We start from the raw sequence: 16,602 nt of genomic DNA, 5'->3' as shown, positions 1-16,602 counted from the left end.
ATTGGTCTGTGTAGACGGAAACCATTAGCCAGATGCTGTAATCTCGGCAACACAGATATAAGCCATACATTGTTATGATGATTAGAAGAATTGTAAGAAGTATCAATTTTTGATGGGTTTACCTAATTTATGCTTGTAAACACAGAGGCTGTCGATGTATTTGGCGTCAGGTCAATGATCAAACTGCTCGTTATGACCTATTTTCGCTTTTTTTTTCCCGCCAAACACCAGGCAAACGTCCACACCTCAGTTCTCCTCTGACCTCGCTTGAGACAAGTAGTGCTAGCGTACTCGAAGGCTTTGGTGACGCTTATTTGAAATTAACAACGTTGAGTTCTGTACGTTTTAAATTTAAAGCTGTCCTCCGGCATGAGTTTGTGTGCGAGATAGTTCCTTTACGTCACTATCACGAGAAAATTGATGTTATTCTCATTAAAAAACATCCAATAAAATGAGAAACATTAATCGTAAAAGTTTAATCGTTTCTGCAGATAGATACATTTTCGATAAAATCCTGTGAATGTGTACTCTGACCGGGTTTACGTATTTGTTGGAAAATGGAAAAGGTTGGTAAATTTTAAGTGACTGAAAGTTATAAGCTTGGAACAACGCTTTTCCATCACAATATGATAGATGCAATGCGTGGAAAAGGCGAGGAGCAGCGGAGAAAATGCTCTGGGAGTGTCGTAGTTTGAATGCTTCATTGTGATTAACTTATGAGCCTCCAGACGTTCTCGCTCATGATTTGTTTTCTGGAAGCTTCAGTGGGCGGGTTTAGAGAAACAAAAGTGAAAGATTCAAGCGCCGTGGTACTGTTAAGAAAAGCTTTCTCGCAGAAGGATCAGCGCAAATGTAATTGGAGAACTTGAAAGATGGCGGCAGTGGATAGACACCAGTGGATGGAGAGGATGAAAGGACTGGAAGCAGTGGATGGACATTTCTGAAGGTAAGTAGCATTTAGGTGGGTAGTTTGGACGGGATGACAGAAGTGGAGTGGGTATTTTGTAAGCGTTATCAGCAGTGGGTAGTCGAAAGATTCCATTGGAAGAAACAACTACACAACTAGGAAGGGTTGGGAAAATTGGTTAGATAACTCGGAAGCGTTGGGACAAATCGGAAGGGTTGGCAGAAGTGGCTGTACATTTCGGAAGGGTTGGCAGCAGTAGTTTGACGACTCGGAATTGTAGGCATCGGTGTGGACAACTTCAAAGAGTTAAAAGCAGGAGATAGACATGGCGGGAGTAAGTAGACAGTTAGGAAAGCTTGGATGCAGTTAGTAGATAATACATGTTGGAATAGAAAGTTGGGAAATCGCAATTTTTGAAATTCATACAACTCGCGAAAATGGGCTTAGCTTACGATATAAGGATATTTCGATGAAAAAAAAAGTAATACGAACATGAACATATTAGCCCTTGTTAAGAATTTTTGAAATCATTACACTTCAGTTTGCAGCTTTCTTAGGGGCATGGCGCTTAGAGGTATATTGAACTTACGCATGCGCAGTTTGGTCATGACGTCACATTCCAATATTTAGAGCTGTTTAGTGAATATTCTTCAGTGTATGATTATGCAGTTACCGATATGAAATTTTATGAAATAAAAAAGTTCATAGACAAAAATACTGTACAAAAGTGTTCATATTGTAAAGTGTTCATATGTTTTTTTGTGTAATTCATGAGACACTGAATTTACTTGTACTGTGCAAGGAGGGAGGTTTTCACTCGTGAGGTTCCATGTTTATTATTTGTTTATTTTTGTATTTTCGTAATTATTGCTTTCGTAACTATTTACACTCAGCCAGTGACGTGACATTGTTTTTGTTCGTGCATTGTCCACTCAAAAGCTTGTGAAAGGATTAGAACTAGCTTTATGTATGGTCAGCCGTTTTCTTCCGTACTTTTATTCTCCAAGCTTCAAATATGCGTAAGATCGGCAGCAGTAGGGTGGAGAACTCGGAAGGGTTGGCAGCCGTGGGGTTGACACAGTTCGGAAGGGTTGGCAGCCGTGGGGTTAACACAGTTCGGAAGGGTTGGCAGCCGTGGAATTGACAACTCGGAAGGGTTGGCAGCCGTGGAGTTGACAACTCAAGAGGGGTTGGCAGCCGTGGGATGGACATCTCGGAAGGGTTTGCAACAGTAGATGAACACCTCGGAAGGCGCGGCAGATGTGATGAAGGTTGGGAGGGTTGGCATGAAGACGTAAGACATTGGGGAATTGATAGTTTTGCCGTTGTTTAATCCATGAAAATGTGCATGGCCAAGGAGGGAAAAATATAAAGAAAATATATGAGCATAGTAAGACTTCGTCTGTTATAAAGTTTAATCAAATGTTCAAGTTGCAGCCATGACGTAGTATCTGACCCGGGAGGTAGTGTGATAGAAAATTAGAAACTAATACGAATATGAACATGTTAGTGTTTGTTAGAATGTGATATTATGATTACACAGTTGAGGGTGCAGCCATCATGTATAGTCATGACGGTGAGGGCTGTTTCGAACTTGCGCATGTGCAGTTCGAAGACATGACGTCACGTTCCAATATAGGGCTGTTCTATATAGAATTATGGAAGTGCTGATATTGAATTCTATAAATTATAGAAATTTATAGTCGAAATATATACCATACAAACGTGTAAGTTTGTGTAATTCCTTAGATATTGTAAATATTAATTTGTTACAACTGTACGAGTGGGAGTTTTACATTCGTGGGTTCCCATTTCTGTCAGGTATGTCTGTTTTTGTATTGCTTACGTAATTATTTACACTCAAATTTGTTTGAGTGACATTGTTCGTGTTCATGCCCTGTGCACTTGGAAGAGTTGGCAGCCGTGGGTTGACAATTCCGAAGGGTTGGCAGCCGTGGGTTGACAATTCCGAAGGGTTGGCAGCCGTGGGTTGACAATTCCGAAGGGTTGGCAGCCGTGGGTTGACAATTCCGAAGGGTTGGCAGCCGTGGATGGACGACTCCGATGGGTTAGAAGCAGAGGATGGACAACTTTTAAGGGTTTGCAACAGTAGATGATAGATGAACAACTCTGAAAGTGTGGCAGATGTGATGATGTTTGAGAGGGTTGGCATGAATCAGGGAATAACACAATACGTTAGACATTGGGAAATTGATATTTGTGCTGTTTGTTTAACCTATGAAAATGTGTATGGCCTTGAAGGGGTACAAATATGATTTAATAAAGTGATATGAACGTAGTGATCTTTCTTTTAGATAAAAAGTTTGGTCAAATAAAGTTGCAGCCATGGCATAGTTGTATCGGATAGGACCATTTTCAGTTTGCGCATGCGTAAACTTGTTATGAACTCTGTAATGAATATTGTTGTTCAGTATGTTAACCTGCAGGTACTGATAATAGAATTTATCAAAAGAATAAGAAAGCAGTTCATAAACGGAGTACATGCGGTATTAAGACAATGTGGTCAATTGCCTACAATATTTGTGATTTCCGTTATGTACTTTTCGAGGAGGGAGTTGACGCTCGTGAGCTCCCATTTATATTGTGGTTGTCTTATCATATGGGTTATGCATCGTCTTCTTCATTGTCTATGTCTTCTTCAGTATCAATGTACATTTATTCATATGAAAAATCAGTCGAGTGACAACCTTCTTGTACATGGTGGTGACTCCAGACACTGATGTATTATGTAGATGGAAATCATTAACTAGATGTAATCTCGCCATCACAGATGTAAACCAGACCTTGATAACATTACAAGAAAAACAAGTGTTAGTGTTACTGATATGTATATCTGTATATTGTAGCAGCTGAGTATTTCACAGACAAGCCGTGTCTTTCTTTTTTTATTCAAAAATTATTATGGTGTAATTTGAATAAAAATCGAACTGAAATGAAAAGAAATATCAGAAATAACTAGATACGCATCAGGTGCTATATTCATATTTCGATAAAAATGTAAATGATTTGTGAACTCGCTGACCGGGTCAATGGTGCATAGTGACCATAACCTCCTTTATTTTTTTTTAATGTTTGCTTGATTTCGTCAGCAATGAAAGTTATGAGCATGGAACAATATTTCACATACGCTTGATCATGATAATCAGAAGTGAAACATTAAATCGTTGCACTGCAGTTAAGAAGAGGTTTCTCACAGAATGCACGAATGTTTTAGGACAACTTGGTATGGATGGCAGCACTGGAGAAAAAGCTCAAAAGAGTTGACAGCAGTGGATGGGAGGGTAAAACGATGGAAAACAGTGGATTGACTGCTCTCAAGAGAAGCGGCAATGAGCCAGATAGTTTTAAAATTTTCTTTGAGATTTCTTTGACGACATTGAGTGAGGAAATCATTTCTGAAGTGTAGAGTAGGAGGACAGCTTGTAAAGGTTGGCAGAGTGGGTTGATAATTCCAAAAGTTGGCAGCATTGGTTGAAGATTTCGGAAGGGTTGGTATTAGTTGTTGCATCTTTCGGAAGGGATGGTGGCATTGGAAAGAAATTTCCACATTGCTAGCAGTCGTTGGTTGACAACATGGAAGGCATGGCAGCATTAGTTGGACGACGCCAAATGGATGGACACCTCGGGAGGGATAGCAGAAGTGAGTGGAAAATTTGGAAGGGTGGATAGAGTACGTTAGTCAGTGAGGAATTGTTTTTGCAGTTGTTTGACACATGAGATTGTGCATGGCTTAGATGAAAATGTTATTGAAGAACATTACTGGTATAGGAATTGTTTTATGTTAACCATTGTTATTAAATCACTTCCGGTGTTCAAGTCGCAGCTATCTCAGAGTCGTGGAGGTCAAGGTACTGTTGAATTAGCGCATGCGTAGACTTTGAAGTCATGACATCATGTTCCAATATTCAGAACTGTGTACTGAATATTGTTGTTCAGTTTATTACTTTGCAAGTACTGATACTAAACTTTATAAGATAAGACAGATAAGACGACGTACATGGTGGTATAAAGACAGTATGTATTGTTGTGGTTAATAGCCGACAGTATTTGTAATTATCGCCTTTTATTGTTCGAGGAAGGAGTTTACGCTCATTGGGTCACATTTTTGTCATGTATAATCGTATGGTTTACAGATTCCACTTTAGTGTTGACGCGCTTATTTATTCACACTCAAAAGCAGTTCTGAGTGACAACGTTCATGTATATATATATGACCACCCCACTCAAAGGCTTGTTTTTTTCGTCCGCGGAGACTCCAGATTTTGATATATGAAGATGGTACCCATCAGCTAGACTATTTAATCTTTGCATATAAACCAAACCTATGCAAAGGATTAGAAGAAAAGCAAATAGTAGGAATTCATACGTTATCAACACTGATATGTAGCAGCTTAGTGTTCCACCGTCAGTATATGAATGTAGATTAATACTTAAACATTAAAACATTATCATAGTTACTTTAGCAAGAGAGGGTAGGTTGTGAGTGTTACATTTTTTCCGCGTATCTTGTAAATTGTTTTATCGCTGGCTTCACGACGGTGATGTCATCATTTGATGTAGTCAATTTGATGTAGTCCTTTTACCCAGGGAGGAGGAAATAATCTCCTAGGTTGCTAGAATGGCAGCCTTTACTCTCCTTGAATCTGTTGATGATAAAGTCCTGTGTCAGTATATCTATTTAATAATTATTTCCAGCTTCCTGAAGAGGGACGCACTAGTGTGGTGAGATCAATCATTCAGCTGTCACCATGAAAGCCAGATCGTCCACTCAAACCCCAGGTGCTCGTGTCTTAGACTGTAGTTCCTATGTTAATGATGCTCATTGTCTTGATTCAGAGAAATTCTGGCTTTCAACAGAGTTCGATAACCTCCAGTTTACCTTTGATCTCAGGTTAGATGTGGCGTGGGATAATCAGGCGTTCCTTTTTGTTCTTAGATCGCCAGATATTCAACGTTTCATATAGTGGGAAGGTTGGCCTTGAGTGGACTAGTGTACAAGGTATTTCCCTACCAAGGACTAAAACAACTTGTATTCCTCAGAGCTGGTGTGTATGTGCTGCCGAAATCCCTTGTATCATTCTCCAGATGTGGGCCTGGCTTGCGTCCCACAGATGATGGTCTAGGTATTGCTGACGACAGTGGTGGTAGATCCCTGCAGAGCTGCCCTAATGACAGCTGGTGCCTTTTCTCGCCGTTGCCTGTAGTGTTTGTCGCTGTAGACAACCAAGTAGTCCCGTGGAAGGGCGCCCGTGACACTGCTACAAGAAGGAGAAATTCCAGCTCTTCTCCATACTTCTGTGATGCCTGTCGTACGTGCTTGCGACCTTAGTGGCCGTACCTGACAGCTTTCTCGTCTCCCTTGCATCAGAAGTGGTCACTGCCATAGGACGAGGCGCATATGGACAGGTACAGCCTATTGTTTCTAGCCCTTATTGTCCAGCTCTGTCGAAAAGGTTGAGCTGTCTCTTGGATGCTGGAATTAGAATGATTTCCCCGTAGTAATTTGTTCGGATCGAATGGTAGACATAGCATCCTGTTATGATGTCTTCTGTTATTAGTATAGATTAAGGAGCCACACGAGATATCAGCTAGGGAAGGGAAGGCCTCCGGGGCTGCAGGTGCGAGTATGTCCTGTACAAGTAATAGTTGACTGTGTTGTGTGTCTGCCTCCCAGACGTTTATTTGTTATTAGGTATTGAGGTCTGTAGTTAATGACTGGTGCCTGATATTTGTGAATTTGTATCATAGATATTCAACACCTAATCTTAGTTTCATACATTATTGAGGTTTAGTTACAAGTTTGTATATCTGACGCCTTCTTAAATGTTTGTAACTCGTCTGTTGACTCTAAGGAAAGAAAAAGAAATTTTTTAACACGGGTCTTAATGTCAAGAGAGAGACTGATTATATTTTGGTGTTTTTAAGAAGCGACAGCGCATGCGCATTGTCTTAGTGATTAACGTGTCAGAGCTCGTCGTAAGGTTGTTATTACCCCCGTGCTGTGACCTCAAATGAAACAAATTGTTCCGTACTGAGGAAATTGAGAAAAAAAGAATTGCTTTTGTAGCTCAGTTTTAAGCAGAGTTAATTTGTGAAATCATTACCTATGGCTTCCTTTGATCTTGATTGTGTGGAATCCTTCACAAGAAATGTTTGAACAAAGAAGTATGAGTTAAGATAATTACATGAAACTAGCGAGTCATCAATGAATTCCAGTGTAACCACCTCAAGAGGAAATCAGACTATTATAAGCATTTTAGTGAAACGTTTGGTGGAGGGGGAACTTCTTTCCCAGGAGACTCGATTTCTTTACACACAGATCCCTGATATTTATTGCAAATTAAGACTTAGACCTGCACCTCAGAGAAGGTTAGATGCCACGGAGAGAAGATATGCTTGGTCGATGAGTCGAGGAAAGGCCAGCTGAGTTAGCTCGTTTACAGGAAAGTGATTATTAACAGTTTAAGAACTAATCATAAAATATTAATATTGTTAAGTGCACACATTTGCTTCCTAGTTGTGATGATGATGATGATCCAGAAGAATGTTTTGAATGGCTGGTCTTTTTGCCCAGAGTCTGAAATAGCTAGATGATGATTTAGGGGGTAATTATAATTCTTACAGTTGTCAGGCGAGTTTGATATGTTCATATGTTCTCATGGATCACACTCAAGATCGTCAGTATGTTCCATACTCCACATCTTGTGTTTAAGCCAACTGGTGTCCGAACATTGCCGTGGTCAATATTGGAACGCGAGGTAGGATGTAACACATCGTTACCTTGAGTCTCTCCATGTATCAAGTATTCATCTCTAATTCCACAATAGTGATGTCACGGTGAATTATTACTGATTGACTGCTTCAGGCAGGCTACCCTGAAGTTAGCCTTTCTTATTATGGACGATAAGTGAGGCTGCCCACCTGGTTGACAACTTCGTCGTGTTCTCTAAGCCTGGTAGACTTTTTAACTCCAGTGTAAAGGTTTCAGAGCGTACACCTGCTGCTGGTTGTGGTAAGACGCCTGATAACCCTGTCGTGTCGACTAAGAATCTAGTGACTTGTTTCTATTGCAGGAAGCAAGGACGCGTTGCTTCCAAGTGTCTCAAGCTACAGAAGAATGGGGAAGAAGGGAACGGTGAGGCATCTCCTCTCCCAGATGGGCACCTAGACGTTCTTAAGACAGACACTTTCTTGCCCGTCCGTTTGTCATTGTGTTGTCAGTAGTCAACACAGACAACGATCCCCAACAGGGTATTTACTGACACTGGTATTTTCCAAAGTTAGATGACCCGAGGGTGTTGCTCCTGATGTGGATAATGTTTTCACTCGAGTGCATGTTTGGTATAACAAAGTTGATAGACTCGTCAAATTACCATAGTGCAGACTAAACCTCAAGAGTGGCGTGGGATGTAATTATAACGATATCAGTACGTGATGTTCAGTTCTTGTTAGGAAGTGATGTTACAAATTTATTGCTGTGTTTGGAATGCGGGTCTTACGTGTCAGTAGTCCGTCTGTCTTGAGACGTTGTTTCCTGGCGCACGAGGTGTCATGTCATATCAGAGGACACTCACGGTGAACCAAGTGAATCATCCAGTGATGAACACAACTCATGCGTGTTGTCTGTGATAGTTTTGAGATGAATGCCCTCCCTGAGGACTCTGAAGATGTCTTTCTTGATACCAAGGAAGGAGAATCTCGTGAGGTGGGGTTATGTAAACAATGTGATGTGTGCGTCCTCATTCAAGAGGCAATACATTCTAGTCTGGTGGATGAGAGGTTGTTGCTATAGCTTCTTTGAGTTGTATTTGGTGAGTCCAGACAGGTGGATCTGTGTTAGAGAGGCCTTCAGGTGTTGACTTCAGAGGGATGTAAGCCCTTGACTCTCTCAAGGTGTGTGTTAAACCTGTCCTAGATGAAGTGCCACAGGAGACAAAGCTTATGATTATTAATTACTCTGTACATCTTGCTGAACAGGGACGCACTAGGTGTGGTGGCATCCATCATTCATCCGCCACCACGTGAGGCAGGTCCTCCAGTCAAACCCCAGGTGCTTGTGTCCATGAGAGTAGGTCCCGTTTTGTGTTCCTTGTTGTCTTTATTTTTATAACTGACGAAAGTTACTTGTAGATGCAGAGGAATTCTGGCTTTCAGTAAACACGAGTTCGATAGAATCCAATTTACCTTTAGTGACAGGTTAATTGTAGTATGGGATAATTAACCATGTCAGTTTGCTGGTCAGTAGCCAGATCTTTATTTCAAAGTTTCCTGTAGGAGGAATATTGGACCAGACAGGACTAGTGTACAAGATATTCCCTTACCACGGACTAAAAGAACTTGTATTCCTCAGATATGGTGCCGGAATGTGGGCGAAATCTCCTGTATCATTCTCCTCATGTGAGCCTGGCATGTGTGGGGTAGTTCTACCCAAGATGACCTGGATATTGTCGACGATGGGCGGGGTCCCAGTGAGAGGTGTTGCCTCCTCTCGCCGTTGCCTCTAGTGGTTGTCATGTAGTCCCGTGACGCTGCTACAAGAGTGAGAACTGCCAGCTCTTTTCCCTTACTTCTGTGATGCATGGTGTACGTTCCATCATTTGTGCTACTTTAGAGGCCATGCCTGACAGCTCTCTCGCCGCCCTTGCGTCATAGGTGGTCATTGCCATAGGACGAGGCGCAGATGGACGGATAGAGCCAGTTTGTCACCTTGATAGTGACAGTCCAGCTGTATCGAGAACGTTAGACGGTTCCTTAGATATGTGAATCATTCAGGATCATTTCCCTATTGTACTTGGTGACATTGAAGTCATCAGATTAGGTTAACTTGTTTAGTGTCTAGCAAAGGATCTACCTCTGTACATTTTCTTTTCGTACGGGGGAGGTTTGTTAGGGCCATCTCGTTAAAGGCCATAATTCAGTCCCTCTTCATTCCTCTCTCTCTCTCTCTCTCTCTCTCTCTCTCTCTCTCTCTCTCTCTCTCTCTCTCTCTCTCTCTCTCTCTCTCCATCGTTATGATCATCTTTGCACCTTAGTTCTTATCATCACCCTGCCGTATCTTAAGGCAGTAGTGTAAATGGAGGAGGTCTGGGCCCCGTCTTCGGTCAACACGAGGCATTGGCCAGGGACCGGAGGCTCTCGGTCCTCGAGGCTCGATTGTACGTTGTGTGTCAGCCTCACAGACATTTACTCAGTGTTAGATATTGAGGTCTGTAATTATTAACTGATGCCTCACATTGGAATGTTTTTGACGTGCATATTCAAGATCCAATTATAGTTTGAGTTTATTAAGATTTAACTGCCAGTTTTTATATTCGTCTTCTCCCTAAACGTTTGTAACTCGTCTGTTACCCTCAAGACGAAAGAACGGGTTATAACATATTAGGGAGGCTCATGTCCGTGTGACTCTGAATTAATATTCCTGCTTTTAAGACACGAGAGAACATTGTCTTGGTGATTTACGTTAGGTATCCGTGTATGAGCCCGTTGTAAACTTGTTACATCCTCATGCTGTGACTTCCAAGTCAAGCAGTAGTTTCTTAACTGCGGAAGTTTTAGAAACTCCTTTACTTTCGCAGTTCAGTTTTGAGCAGTGAATTAAATGTGTTTTTATTTACTAGTGGCTTCGTCTGACATTGAATTATTTGTGTAAATAATTCGAGATGATTTGCTGAAATTTGTTCGTCAGTATTGATGCCAGTGTAACCATAAGAAGAAGAAATCAAATACTATAAGTAGTGTACTGGAATATTTGATGTACGGAGGGGGGACTTCTTCCCGAGGAGGATCGATTCTTTTGCTCACAGGTCCGTAATATTCTATAGGATATGAAGACTTTACCCTCGCCTCAGAGAAGGGGAAATGTAACACGATAAAGATATGCTAGATCGTTGAGTTAACGAAAGGGCAGTTGGATTATTAACTCGTTTACAGGAACTTAAGTGGGGTAAGAGTAACTGTTCGAGTACTCATCATAATTACTTTATCATGAAGTGCATTCATTTGCTGCCTAAGTAAAGTTTGAGAAGAACATTTTGAGCAGTTCGAACGTGTAAGCAAGACTGAAATGGCCAGATAATTTTTTGGAGCATTTTCAATGAGACAGAACTGAGTGCACAAGCGCGCTCAGTTTGTTTATAACTACTTTGGGTTATATGTTGAAGACGACATCTTGTGTTCATTCATATTACTGCCTAACCATAACTGTGGTGCAAACTTTTAGGAAGGAGAGGTAGGCTGTGACCCGGTAACACTGAGTTGTATTTTCCATATATCAATTGTTTCATCGCTCGCTGCACGACAGCGATGCCCTGATGCCCGATTAAATAACTAACTGACCAGTTTAAGCAGGTCACTTCGAAGTTCGCCAGTCAGTGTTAGAGAAAGAATTGTAGACGTTAAGTGAGGCCGCCCACCAGACCCCGTCGGGCAGCTTCGTGTAGTCTCAGTCTGGTCGACATTTTAATTCCAGAGTTGAGGTTCCAGAGCGATATACCTGCTGGTCGTAGTAAGCCGCCTGATATGGCTGTCATATCGACTGAGAATCCAGTGACTTGTCTGTATTGCAGAAAACGACGAAACATTGCTCTCAAGTGTCCCAAGCTCCTGAAGAAGGGGGAAAGGAACGGTGAGGCACCTGTCTTACCAGTTGCCTATTTGCACGGTCATGAGCAAGTCAGAGGCTTGCCCTACCGGTACGTTTCTCATCAGTGGATATCCTAACACACATTAGTATAGTAAACAATATGTCCTGTGTGTATATTTACCGCCGCCGCCAGTGTGTTTCATAGTTAATAATTATGTTGTCCTGATATAGAGAAGTGTTTCATTAGAGAGCATATGTGGCTTAGTAGTGCTATGATGAGCTTTTCAGACTACCAATGTATAGACTCTTCTCTGGAGACTAATGTGGTATATATCATTACCAGTGTCTAAGGTGAGGATTTGGCCTGTGATTAGCCCGTCTTGCTGGAACTAGATGAGTGTATCACATCAGGAGTGACGGACAGGGAGCCACGTGAATCGTCCACAGTGTTTGACAACCCACTTTTGTTGGCTGTGATGATTTTCAGGATGAATGGCCTTCCTGAGGACTCTGAAGATATTTTCCCCAGATGTCGAGAAAGATGTGTCAAGTGAAGGTTGGTTTGTGTAGATATGCTGATGTGCATCCTCATTTCAGAGTTGATTCATCCTCTCCTGGTGGATCAGGAGGAGCTGCTACAGTTTCTGCGAGTTTTCTGTGAAGTCTAGACTGGTGGACCTTTTATGGACCGAACTTCAGGAGATGACATCAGTGAGATGGGAACCCTCGGCTACTCTAAATTGTGAGCTACGCTTGGCTTGAATTTGGGTTGCACCACCAGAGTTCCTGTCGTACATTTGAAGTTGTCTGACCTCCTGAGCGGAGTGATAGTTCAGTTTCTAAGGATTTGTGAGATGCGTCACCTTCCTAGAGTGAGTGTTACATATATGTTCTTCGTCGTCGTGCCTAGTGAGGAGGAAATGCTCTCCCAAGTTGCTGGAATATGAGCGTGTACTCATCCAGAATATTTCTGATTCTCTTTGCAGCTTTCTGAACAGAGTTGTGATACTGTGGTGAGATCCATCGTTATTCAGCTGTCATTATGAGAGGCAGATCGTCCAGTTGTAGACCCTAGGTCTGCGACAGTGGGTTCTGTCTTAGTGGTGCTGTTGTAGCTGCAAGGGACAGGAAAGTCACTTGTAGACTGAGACATTATTCTGGCTTTAGATAAACAAGAGTTTGATATACTCCAGTTTACCTTTCGTCTCAGGTTAGGTATGGCGTGGGATGATGAGCCATCCCTTTTTGATCGTAAATCGCCAGATATTCATTTCAACTAATGAAGTGGTAAGATTAGCCCACACTGGGCTAGTGTACAACATATTTCCCAACCAGGACCTAAAACTACTTGTATTCCACAGAGCTGTTGTCGGCATACACGAGCAGTTCCCTGTATCATTCTCTTGTGCGACCTTAGAGGCCATACTTGATACCTTATCGACGCCCTTACATATAACATATGTAGGCTTATGTTCTCAAGACTCTGAATTCGTTTTCATGTTTGTGAAATATGAAAGTTCATTGTCTTCTTGTGATTAACGTAAGGTATTCATGTAAGCGCCTGTTGTTAAGTTGATAATATATTCCCCATGTTGTGACCTCGAGTTAAAGTAATCGTTCCCTAATTCGGAAACTTTAGAAACTACTTTCCTTGCGCAATTCACTTTTAGATAGTGAATTACTTTGTGAAATTAGTAACTATACCTTCGTACGACTTTGATGAATTTGTGTAGAGTATGAGTAAAGATGATTGGTTGAAATTAGCTCATTAGTATGATGTGTGTAACTCCAGTGTAAGAAGAAATTAGACTCTTACTACTATACTGGAGCATTGGTGGACGGGGATTCATTCCCGAGGAGACTCGATACTTTTGCACTCAAACCTTAAGTATCTTATTTGGAATGATGACTTAATCTGCAGTTTAGAGAATGGGAAATGCATCACGAAAGAGATACACTAGATCGTAGAATTAACGAAAGGAACAATTGAAGTAGTTCATTTATAGTAAATAGATTCGTTTATGGAAAGAACATCGAGTAACCCTGACACTTCTTGTTACAGCTCAGTAACTGATCATAATTACTTCGATGTTATTAACGGCACCATTTTGCACCTTATTTTTGATGAAGAAAACTGGAGTGAACAGTTTGTATGGTTAACCCAAACTCTCAAATGTCTAGATTTTTGTTTCTTTTTTGAGGACTATTTATTCAGATAGTATTCAGGTGTGTTCAGTGTGTGTGTGTGTGTGTGTGTGTGTTTGTGTGTGTGTGTGTGCGTGTGTGTGTGTGTGTGTGTGTGTGTGTGTGTGTGTGTGTGTGTGTGTGTGTTCTTTTTCATCACATTCAACACCATCAGTATGTTAAGGTCCCCACATCTTGTGTTCGTGCAAATTGATATTTAACCATTCCCGTAGTAAATATTGGAACGCGAAGAAGGTTATGAAGCAGTCACATTGAGCTTTTGTCATGTATTACATGAATTTCATCTTCTCTGGCTCCATAGCAGTGATATCAAATCATTTGATGAAGTCAGGGAATTGCTCTTCATTAAGAAATTGTAGCAGGCTACATGAGTGAAGCTAGACTTTATTTCAGAGAAAGAACCATAGACATTGAGGCTGCCCATTTGTCCCACAACTTGGTTTTGACTCAGCCAGGTAGAAATTTTAGCCCCAGTGGAAAGGTTCCAGAATGTGCACCAGCTGGTAGTAGTGAGACGCCTGACAAGACTGTGGTGTTGACTTAGAATCGAGTAACTTGTTTATATTGCTGAAGACATTGACACATTGCCTCACAGTGCTCCGAGCTCTGAACATAGGTGAAAGGAACAGTAAGACACTTGTCCTTAGTTGTGCTTCTACTCAGTCATAAGACAGCCAGAGACTTGCTTGTCGGTCCTTTTGTTATTAATGGGCATGTTGCTAGGAATCAGTCCCATAAAACAATTTCCTTTTAGGATATTTCATGACGCAGGTGCGTTCCGAAGTTTGATGACGAAGGATGTCCCTGATGCAATAAAGTGTTACATTGTAGAGCGTGTGTAGCTCAAAGGAGTTCACAATTTTCTCAAAGTACCATTGTGTGGATTGTATGTGAAGACTGGTGTGGATTATCATTATATTATAAGCGTCTGATGTCCAGTTCTTCATCGAAAGTGATGTTACTGACACCTCCAAATTTGTTAATGCCAACGAGATGCGAGTCTTACTTGTGAATAGCCCGTCTGTCTTGTGAGCCACAGAGCTCCCTGCCGCGCGAGTTGAATGTATCATGTCAGGGGTGACACATGGTGAGGCAAGTGTTGTAGACAACGAATGCACGTTGACTGTGACGATTCTGAGTTGAATGCCCTGCCTGAGGACTTAAAAGGAAAAAGGTATTTTCTTAGTGTCAAGAAAGTAGAATCGAGTGAGTTTGGTTTGTGTAAATATTTTGATGTACATCCTCATTCGAATCCTTACCTCCTCCTCTAGCGGATCAGAAATAGCTGCTTCTGTGAGTTGTGTTCTGGAGTCCAGACAGGTGGATCTTTGTTGATTCGCTCCTAGGTTGTGTGCTTCGCCTGACCTAGATGTGGGATGTGCAACTAGAGACGGCTCTTGTCATGTGTTAGGAGTTGTCTCTCGTTCTCAGCTGATTGACTGGTCAGTTTCTGAGGATTGGGGAGGTGATATGAACGTAAGTAAGATGTCTGACCTCCCTGATTCAAATGTCACATCTTTTTTCAATAGTCTCGTTGCTCAGGGAGGAGCAGGGACGTAATAGTGTGATGAGATCCATCATTCAGCCGTCAGCGCAAGTGTCAGGTCGTCCATTCTGACCCCAGGTGATCGTGTCCGCGTGAGTAGGTCCTGTGTTAGTAGTTTTCATTGTCTTTATTCTGATGATAAGTGTAGGTGTGAGCGACACGATAATTACCTGTAGATTCAGAGAAATTCTGGTTTTTGATAATCGAGTTCGACAGCCTCCAGTTTGACGTTAGTCGCAGGTTAGATGTGGTGCTAGATAATGAGCCATTTCTCTCGGCTCGTAAGATGCCAGATCATTTCATTTGCTTCCGGTAGTGGGAAGATTGGACTATACTGGACTAGTTTACAAGAGATTTCCTTACCAAGGACTAAAGCAACTTGTATTCCTCAGAGATGGTGTCGGCCTTGTGGGCGAAATCTACTGTATAATCTTCCAGATGTAGACCAAGCACAGGTGGAGCAGTACTACCAATGATATCAAATATATCGACGACGAGGAGGATGATTCCCAGGAGAGCGGCTCCACTGACAGCTGTCGCTTCGAGAGGTTGTCGCAGCAAACCACCATGTAGTTCCGTGGAAGGGAGCCCATGACACTTCTGTAGGAGGAAGAACTTCCAGCTTTTGTCCCTACCTCTTTGACGCCTGGTTTACGTGCTCCCTCATGCGACCTTAGTGGCCATCCATGACAGGTTTCTCGTTGCCCTTGCGTCTCTAAAGTGGCCACTGCCTCAGGACTCGTCGCAGAGGACGGATGGATACAGCCAGCTGTTTGCCACCTTATCATTCCAGCTCTGTGGAAAACGTTAGACGATACTTTAGCTTTAGGAATAACTTAGGATGAATTTCTTATTATACTTTATTAAATTGAAGCCGTGGGTTAAGTTAGCTTCTCACGAAGGACCAAATTTTGTAAATCCTTTTCTGTGGGAAAGGATTATTAAGACACTCATATTGAAAGAGCATAGTTCAGTTCCTCTAACTTTCTCTACACGAGTGTTTTCGATATGTTAATGTAATTTGACCGGAGCTATAGTGATGAAATACACGCTCTCTCTCTCTCTCTCTCTCTCTCTCTCTCTCTCTCTCTCTCTCTCTCTCTCTCTCTCTCTCTCTCTCTCTCTCTCTCTCTCTCATCGTCATTGTACTGCATTTCTTATGGTCATCATCTTGCTGTGTTGTTTCCTAAGTGAAAATGAAGGGAGCCACAGATACTGCCTTAAGTCTAGGCTGAGTGTCAGAGAAAGAAGGCCTCTTGTGCTCCAGGCTCGAGGATGTAGTGCACAAGTAAGACATCTCGTTATAGTTGTGTGTCAGCCACATAAACATTACTTGGTGAT

At 41.9% G+C, this 16,602-nt stretch overlaps 1 long non-coding RNA gene across 1 annotated transcript; it reads left to right on the top strand.

The window, feature by feature from the left end:
- Window positions 1-268: 268 nt before the first annotated feature.
- Window positions 269-16,389, top strand: LOC139751385 (uncharacterized). The gene is made up of 2 exons (XR_011713339.1): window positions 269-946; window positions 15,654-16,389. It is a non-coding gene; the product is annotated as an uncharacterized lncRNA (long non-coding RNA).
- Window positions 16,390-16,602: the final 213 nt, after the last annotated feature.

This window comes from Panulirus ornatus, chromosome 11, assembly GCF_036320965.1.
Source record: "Panulirus ornatus isolate Po-2019 chromosome 11, ASM3632096v1, whole genome shotgun sequence".
Lineage (NCBI taxonomy): Eukaryota > Metazoa > Arthropoda > Malacostraca > Decapoda > Palinuridae > Panulirus > Panulirus ornatus.
Note: the sequence above shows the minus strand (reverse complement) of the source record. Positions and strands in the feature narration are given on the sequence as shown.